The 8,914-nt window shown below is 39.1% G+C and overlaps 1 long non-coding RNA gene across 3 annotated transcripts; it reads left to right on the forward strand.

The window, feature by feature from the left end:
- The first annotated feature begins 819 nt into the window (after window positions 1-819).
- Window positions 820-8,337, forward strand: LOC140661053 (uncharacterized). 3 transcript variants are annotated; one of them, XR_012045625.1, is made up of 5 exons: window positions 820-1,046; window positions 1,185-1,241; window positions 2,742-2,832; window positions 3,112-3,203; window positions 3,366-8,337. It is a non-coding gene; the product is annotated as an uncharacterized lncRNA (long non-coding RNA). The 3 variants fall into 3 exon arrangements; XR_012045600.1 differs by having other exon boundaries at window positions 820-1,241; XR_012045605.1 differs by lacking the exon at window positions 3,112-3,203 and having other exon boundaries at window positions 820-1,241.
- Window positions 8,338-8,914: the final 577 nt, after the last annotated feature.

The following is an 8,914-nucleotide window of genomic DNA, read 5'->3' on the forward strand; positions in this document are numbered from 1 at the left end:
GCTGTACAGAGAACCAAGCACAAATGTCAGTAAGAAATGGCTGCGACCCATAGTATCCCTCCCAAAATATTCTGTCTTTATCGGCACCTATGAGAAGAGGCTTGTACTTACAAGCAAGATTTCAGCTCCTTTTACACTCATGCCTTGCCACAAGTAGGCCTATAAAAACAGACCCATTTTAACATTCACCAGGACTCCTAGAAGGGGACTGATATCTCACCCTAGCCTCATGCAATAAAACTTGGAGCACCAGGATTTGATTTTCAGTTATCAGTAATTTTTTGCTAATTTCAGCAGCTAACAGGAAATAAAAACATACCGAAAATCACAGACCAAGGAAGAGCTTTTGACCTGTGCATTTTTAAGGAGTTATGAAGAATGAAGATCTGGCCAAAGCTGCAGATTGGGCAATAACATGCTTGATTCTTGTAAAATCATAGCATGGGGGATTGGCCTCATTCAACTTCATGCAAATAAAAGTGAGGCACTAGTCTAAGCTAATCGTTTTAGTAACCTCCCCACTTCGAGAAGGGGAGTAAGAGTAAGTTCACATGGAATAAAAGCACTGTGTGACACTGTCTATATGATCCCTGAGTCTTCTGGCACCAGCTAATTTCTGTTTATAGTGAAATTACAAGGTCAATGCAAGTAAATATCAACAAATACACAGCTCATGGAAACCGTCACAACTAACAAAATCCAGAGTGCAGACACACTCTGGGTGAAGCAAAAGGGTTATGCAGCATGGGTGCCTCCTCCCCTTTTGGGGAGGGGAAGAGATTTTTTTTCCTCATTTCTAAATAGACTTCTGAGCTGAACACGTTCCAGTTGAGAAAGCTGGCCTTAAACAATGTTTTATTTCATGTAAATTCACAGGAAAAAAAGCAACTGAAACTTAAAAAGATTTCTGGGTGTGACATCTGGGTGTGACATCCTAAACATCTGGGGTATCACGATTAGAAACCCTTTGTGGACATATTTTCATTAGTCACAAAAAAAGACAACTAATTTTTTCCTGTTTTCTCAAGATTTCAAAGCTCTACACTGTATCCTTAAACATAAGTCATTATATTATGTTTCAAGCTTAAAGAGTTTCATGCTTTGAAATTCTTTTGAAGTTGGCAGATGATTTTATTTTTCTGTTTTGCCTTTTTTAATTTTGGTTCTTAAAAAAGGAACTTCAGTTTATCTTCCATTATTGTTCTCTTTTCTAGCTCATCAAAGGACACCCTTATGAAAAGGTACATCTTCGTGTTAAAGAATAATGTTTTGAAACTCTCTGTTGTATTTTGAAATCCTTGGTAACAGCAGGACTTTAAAAATACCTGTTTAAATTGTTTCTTTTTCTTCTTTTTAATCGGATTTTCAAGGAAATTAAAATTGTTTTCTTTGAATTTTTGTTTCTTTACTTTTTGATATATCTAATATATTGCACCAGAAAAGCAGTAATATTTGTCCACATTTTTCTGCTGTCTTTTAAGTTCTGAAACATTTTAATTTTAAGAATTTACTGTATTCAGGACACTGTATGGCCATTATTCCAGGTAGCAGTCTATTGCTGATCTTAACAGTTTATACGAAAGAAAAATGTATTTGGAGAGATTACAGGCATTGTGATGGTATGGATTTACTGAAGTGTCTGGCTGAGAATAATTTTTAAAGGAAAAGTTAATTTTCCACTAAGCAATAAATTCTATAAAGTGCCTGGTTAATGCAGAAAATGTTGATTGCTTGTCAAAAGAATCGAACACCCCAAATTCTGAAATACTTTGTTTGGTTGTGGTACTTTGTTTCTCTGTACTTATGAGTTTTGAGTCAAATTTTGTCCAAGTAATTAAATGAAATATGCATGCTAGATCTGTGAATGTTTCATTTTTACTTTAAAGGATTTCAGTCTGGCTTTGTGTCAGAGAAGCAGCCCTCCATTGCAATGAATATATGGCACCCACCTCTCTGAAAGAGATCCCAAACTGATAGACAATGAAAAAAATCAAGGGACATAGCAAAACTTGTGGATGGGGTAGGAGAAAGATGAGCCTTGTAGTGTAGCCATGAACATGGGGTTCTGCTAGACTTGTTTGGACTCAGGATTTATAACCCTACGTACTTTCTATAAACTTCTTTGGACACTGATTGCTCATATGGACAAACATTAAAATCCATTATACTTGACCGTAACCACTTGTCCAGCACACAGGGCAAAACCTTGGTGCACAGCAGTTTTATTTTTAATTCAGTAATACTATCATGTTATATAAAGTGATACATGTTACAGTAAATGAAGTAGGCTCCTTTTCTGGCTAATATTTTGCAGCCAACCTGGCCACTTCTCTACATAGCTGGGTACAGACCTACAGTTAGAGCATGGAATGTAACCTCTTCCTGATTAAACAACATTTGTAAAACAAATATTAACCTGATGGAGTTTTGGTGTACTGATTTTACATACCTACCTGATCAAAGAGGCTAATGTTCTCTCTCTGCTTGAGGCAGAACAGTGGAAAGAGCAGTGGAAGCACAATCAACTCCCAGTGTCTTTCCTGATGTTACTTAACTCTAATACAACTATTATTGTTAGTATAAAGCAGCAATAATCTTCTCTGTGGTTCAGTGTGGAACCTTAAGTGAGACTGGATTGTCCTGGCATAGGAATGACTGGGCAAGATTTAAGTCCTCATAAAAAAACTCAGAACGATAAATGATAAAGGATCTGAAATTTTATAATTATGTGCATTTTTCAGATGAGGAAATGAAGCAAATGAACCTGAAGTCTGCATCAGCACTAGGAACTGAACCCAGAGCCTGTGATTTCACTAAATCACTGTTTGGCAGGTAGTATCCTTCCAGACAGTCACTTATGTAGGCCAGTGCAGTAACCCTTGCCATTACCATTTTCTTTTCTGCTTCATTTTTAATTGTCTTTGTTCACCTTTTTGAAACCTCAGCAGCGTCCCACTCCTTCTGTTCTGATGTTGTGCTCTTTGTAGTGTGGATGGCTGAGAAGTTGTGGCCAAGCTAGCTGAATGCAAACCTGCTGCTTTTTTACACAAGAGGGAAGGAGCCTGCCATGACTGAAACATACAAACAGCCAATATTTCCTTCCTCACACAGGGCCTGCTCTTGTTCTTTCTGGGGCAAATTAGACTGTCTACACTAACTTCATATCTGAAGGAAAATCTTTGCTTTCCATATACTGCATGAAGGTGGGTTCTGGAAACACTAAACTCATTTACAAGATAACAGTCTTTAGCAGGATTATGCCAGTGAGGACCACTGACTATTAAAACTACTCTAATTTGTTAGTTTGTCTTTGTACTGCAGCGAGTGTCCCTTTATTAATTTGCTGTGTGCTATCTAAATCTCAGGTTGCAAGTCTTGTGGAGCAGATGTTGTTTTAGGATTATTACTCCGGACGGCACAGGGGGCGTCATATCCTCTTTGGAAGCCTGACCACAACAAAGAGGATGAATAATCACCAGTATTAGTCTACAGAATGAGCACGTTTCATATGCCAACCCTCCCCACACAGAAGCACAAACAGCTCAGTCATCAATGTGCTGTTCATCAAGGCATTTCCAAATAACATCTCCTCCAAGAACCAGGATATTATGGGTTGAATGGCATTTCTGCTGTACTTTTCTCTTGCACTTTGAATCCATTCAGGCACCTTGAAGCCACATGTAGAAGCTGCAGTGACACTCGCTGGAGAAGGCCGAGCTTGTTACTTTCTGCTTCATGGGCTGCTGAGATTCCAGGCACCAGGTTCTTGATGGTACTGATTACCCTTGCATTTTAGCCCATTAAGCATTGCATATCTGCTGAGCTACCCAACTTTTATTCAGAAAGCGAAAAACCTGTGCCATCATCCAGCACTCTGCAGATGTCCCAGATATTACAGCAGCACAATCACTCTGCTGTTTAGAGTACTTTGTTCCTATCTCTGTGAATTATGGGGTGTCACATCATGGCGTTTGTTGCTAAAGTAGGAGGTAACCCAATGTGACATGACATAATGGGATACAGCCTGTGGGTGCAGGGAGAGGGGTGGGAAGGGAAATACAACTACACCCATATCTGATGAAAAATCAGTGACCAAAAATTTAGCCAAGCAGTTATTTGTATCTTACCAGATTATTCAAAGAAAGAATAAAATTTTTGTTGCACAGTGACCTAAAAGCAAAGTAGTTTGATTACATAGCTGTAAGAAATTAGACTCAAAATCTTTATTTGCATTTCAAATAGTTCATAACTTCTGCTGATCTGAAAGATGCCCCACTTTGTCAGCATTAGCAGCCTCTGTAAATTGAAATGTTCTGCAGAAGCCCTTGAGTTTTGCCAGAGTTTGGAATAGACCAGGGATGGGTTTCAAAACCCATAGGTTTCTGTCAAAAACATGTGTATGATTTCCTGTCAAGCTCATCTCTTCCCACTCGTCCCAGCCTTGCAGCTCCTTGGCAGCAAAAGGCTCCCGAGATTCATTAGTCTGCCCTGGGTTTGGGGCTCCTCTTGCCTTCAGAGATGATTTCAGCACTTGTGGTTCTCATTCCACAGCAGATCAGAACCAAACATCAAAGTGCCAAAATCCTTTGTGGAATGGCTTTACCTTTCTCCACACAGCTCTAGTCAAATGTTATAGGAAGAACCAAATTAACTGCAGAACCGCTGTTGCAATGACACATAAAATCAGTTCCTTAGGAGACATTTAGGGTTTAGTCACACACCAGGCTCCTGTCCCTCTTTTTCTCTCTTCACCTATACCTAAGTAGAATTAGCAGCAGGCAGTGAGAAGGAGTCTCTCAAGAGAGACATACATTAGCCTGCAGCCTTACTGTTCTCGAGGGAGAAGTACTTTCCCTGTCCTAGAATAATTGTTAATTGCAAAACATCCTCTGCCTAAATAAAAATAAGATTCCCCTCGACAGACTCAGACAGGCCAATGATTATTTATTATTTGCAATACCATTACACATAGGAACTCAATCATGAATCAGAATCCCAAGGGCCATCTTGCTACATATAGATGAATCTAAATGTACTGTTTCATATCCTTCCATTTCTGACTAAGTTTTTCGATAAGTGGGTCACTGAATTAGGGAAATGGGCGCAGACAGCAAAGAGCACTGGAAAGCCATTCCCTGCAAAGTGCTTGTCTTCTATTAATGTGGTACTTGTCCCATTGAGTGTTTTTGAGCAATACCTACAGGGTTAGTTTCTGAGAGCAGAAAAAGGGAATTGAAGAAACATTTCAAATGGATGAGAAACTTTCAGAGAACAGAGAACAAACAAGAATCTTTCGCCTGCTAATTAAGAAAATGCATTATATCCTGTAACCTTACTGGATGCAGCTCTGTTTTTAGTATCTTCTGATAAACTTTCAGAACAAAAATCACTATTCTCTTCCATGATTTATCAGATCACTGGTACCCAACCTTTTCTTGCAGCTGTTCACTTGTTTCTGAAAGGTAACTCAGAACAGAAGAGCTATGTGGTGGTGTGTCCTGGCACATTTTAACAAAGACCTCTTCTCCTCCACTCCAAACCTGCCAGGTCCATCAGGTGCACACCAGAAGGATTCGTTCTAGTTCCCTGTCTAACTGTATCTCTACAGCAACAGAAAAATCTCTTCCCAAACACTGATTACCTCCAGAAAAAGGGTTTGGTCACCGTATGCTTTCCCTGCAATCTAAATGTTTATAAAATCAGTCCTCCAAAGGAGGCCATTAGGCCTCCAAAGTCTGTCTGTAAGGGCACTGTCTGATGACTCACACTCATGTTACAGATGAGAACTAAGATGGGACAGAATCAGCAGCTCACTGCATCTTTGCTGAGCTGGCAAAAAACCTCGGAAATCATAGCTCTGGATATGAGAAAACATAAGCAAAAAAGCAAAGTAAATCTCCCTACTCCCCACAGACAATCAACTCCACTCAACTTTGAGAAATTATTAATGGATGCTTTCCTAGACGGAAGTTAAAAATGCGTTTTAAAGAATAAGGGGTAACTCAGTAGTATTTTATACTTCCTAGGCTGACCTCACCCCCCTTGACTTTGCTGTTGTGTGAATGTTTATAGTAGATATCAGTTCTGTTTTTTCTATATTTTCTCATCTATTTGCCAGTTGCTATGTGAAACTTTGGTGTGTTTTGAAAAGATGATTTAGCAGGATCAACCAGATGTTCCTTCTGGGTAGATATTTCAGCCTGGGCAAGCAGAGGATGAATTTTGGTCCCATGGCTCTGAATACATTTCCATCCTTCCTTGCATGCAGTCCCTCCAATGGTGGAGAGGGATTCTCTCCTCCCAACAAGCATCTGAGATAGGACACAGAAAGGGGAGGGGAAAGAATGAAATTTCTCAGATGCTTCCACTGCGTGTATTGCTCGCAGGCCCAGGGACATACAGCTCCCCAAATTTGGAGTCAAGGAAGAAATTTCTTCTTGTTTCAGGTTCTTTGGGAGTTTGAGGTTGAGGGGAGTAAATTAATTTGCCTTTTTATGTAGCATGGTTCACCAGCTGCTGTGATCTGGACTTTTTTAAAATTATACTTTTTTTAGCAGTAGTGACATTTTGATCTCTTGTATCTTCAGACAGTGGCAAATCTAGTGGGTTGGTTTTGAGAACTGAGGCACTTGATCTGACTGATGCTTTCATAGGAATGGAGAGCACTGTGTTAGATCAGGTGAAAGTGGTACTGGATGAAAGCCCCGTAGCCAGTTCCCAGAAATGGCCCATCATGGATGCATAAGTGAGAATTTAAGAACAGGGTAAGTGTGCGTAGTGATTTTACCCCACAATACTTTCCCAGCTTGCAGAAATCTACCATGCAGGGACTTCTTGAACCACAAACACTATCTTCATGTTTAGTAACAACCCAGTCTCACTGGATTTTTATTTAATGAACTGGACGTATCCAATCACTTCTTGAACATCCCCAACATATCCACAAGAGGCAAGGAAGTCTGACAGTGCCTATAGGGGTAAAATTTAACAAATTAGATAATCTGTAGTAGTTTCTTGAATTTAAAAGTTGGAAGAATTTTCCATATCACTGTTAATTGGCATCTTATGTCACCCTCCAAATCAAGGACAAAAATTTAGTGCCAGCAAAATTCGTTACATTCCATTTTTTGCTTTAATAAATAAAGAATTCTTCTGTATCTGTGTTTTCTCTGTAAAGCAGTATAGAGAAGCAAAGGCTACAAGCCTTCTAAGCTTAGACACATACTGTATTTGTTGCTTTTCACGTTCTCATTACAGCATAATATAATCAAATCATTCCCCCACTCTTCTTTTGGTCATATGCAGATTCTGAATGGACTTTTCTTGGATCGCTTGGAGGAAATTCTTATTAAACAGGATGTGCCTCTTCCTCAGGGTGACAGGTTATATACAGAGATTTTTCATCAAAATGAAAACTGCTTCATTTGCTGCCAACCATATGTAAAGCAAGAAGAAAAGTCTGGCCTTAGTGACTCCTAGGAGACTGAAAATGGAGACTAAATGGAAAACACATACATTATAAATGTTATTTTTAAAACATAGTTTTACAAGACTCCCAAAACGTAGGGAATAATTGAAAAATATATTCAAACGATTAGGTAGTCAGGGATGCAAGCATAGACAGTTTTGAAGATGATATATTGAAGATAGATTGGTGGGTTTTAAGTCTAGAAGGGGCAATAGTGATCACTTGTCTAATATCCTGCGTACTACAGATAGACAGATGGGAGGGAGGAATCCACTCCTGCTTTAAGTCCAAATTTATTCAGAGTGACAACAATTGGTCCCATGAACCCGATGATCTGAAGGGTTGGCTGGTTTGGAAAAAAAAGTGTGTGAAATTTTACAGCTGTTTTTAAACAGGCCTTTCCAGTGTCCAGAGTACCTAAAATAACTATTTTTTTCCAAAAAGACCAACTTGATCTCAAATGTTGATGATAATGCTGGATCTCTAAAGCCTTCATTTGATATATTTATGTCCTGTCATTGTTAGTGATGTGGCCATTAATGGGTTGAGGCTTTCCTTTCTGAGTATAGCCTCTTTGTTGTGGTAGATCAGTATTAATTTTATTATATAGTACCACTGATGGAAAAGACCTCTAATTATCTATCTTGGTATTCCTTATCTGGGGTTTAAAGGCTTGCTATAAACTTATCCTAAAGACTGTGGAAGAAACACATGGCAAAAGATAAAAAGCAGATCACGTTAGTGGGTTTCAGAGTGTTCTGTGATCTTCCCTCTTATATTTTGACCAGATATTTTTTGTTTTGTTTGATGTGAAGTGTGGCAAACTTGAAAAAAAAGTAAATCTTGCCTTGAGATAGGAAGAATACTAAAGAGGCTTTTAGAACAAACCATCAATTATACAGCAAGACTTTCTGTATATTTGTATATTTTCTTGTACATTCTGCTATTACTTTTTTAATAAAGAGTGAAAATACACATGAACTTTTGCAGATTTTGATGCAAAATCAACAAGTGTCCTTGCTTTAAGACTTTCCCTTTGGGAAAGGAAGTACGCTGGGCAAGCCTCATGCAAACCTGAAAGATCTAGTAGTGACCACTCCAGAAGTTGTTTTGATGCCACTTGGTTTTCCAGACTGTGTAGTATTTTTGTCCTTATGCCATACTACTGATGTTGTGCAGTATTATCTAAGCTGTGCTGTTTCAATCTTTCATGACATTGATGATGCCAAAGAACTATTGCAATAACCCCGACTCTTGCAGTAACACTACACCTCAGACAAGTGTCAGCAGGACTTGGGTTATGGAGGTAGGAGGCAAGGATCTCTGTCTCCTGAGTAGTCATCTATGGCTTAGCCTATGTGATCCTTCTGTGTGTGAGGTCCTGGTCCCACATGCCAAGAGTGCTGCTTCATCCTACAAGGAAGGTTGCTCCAAGCTGACACCAGT

The sequence above is a fragment of the Ciconia boyciana genome, chromosome 1 (assembly GCF_034638445.1).
Source record: "Ciconia boyciana chromosome 1, ASM3463844v1, whole genome shotgun sequence".
NCBI classification, from domain to species: Eukaryota; Metazoa; Chordata; class Aves; order Ciconiiformes; family Ciconiidae; genus Ciconia; species Ciconia boyciana.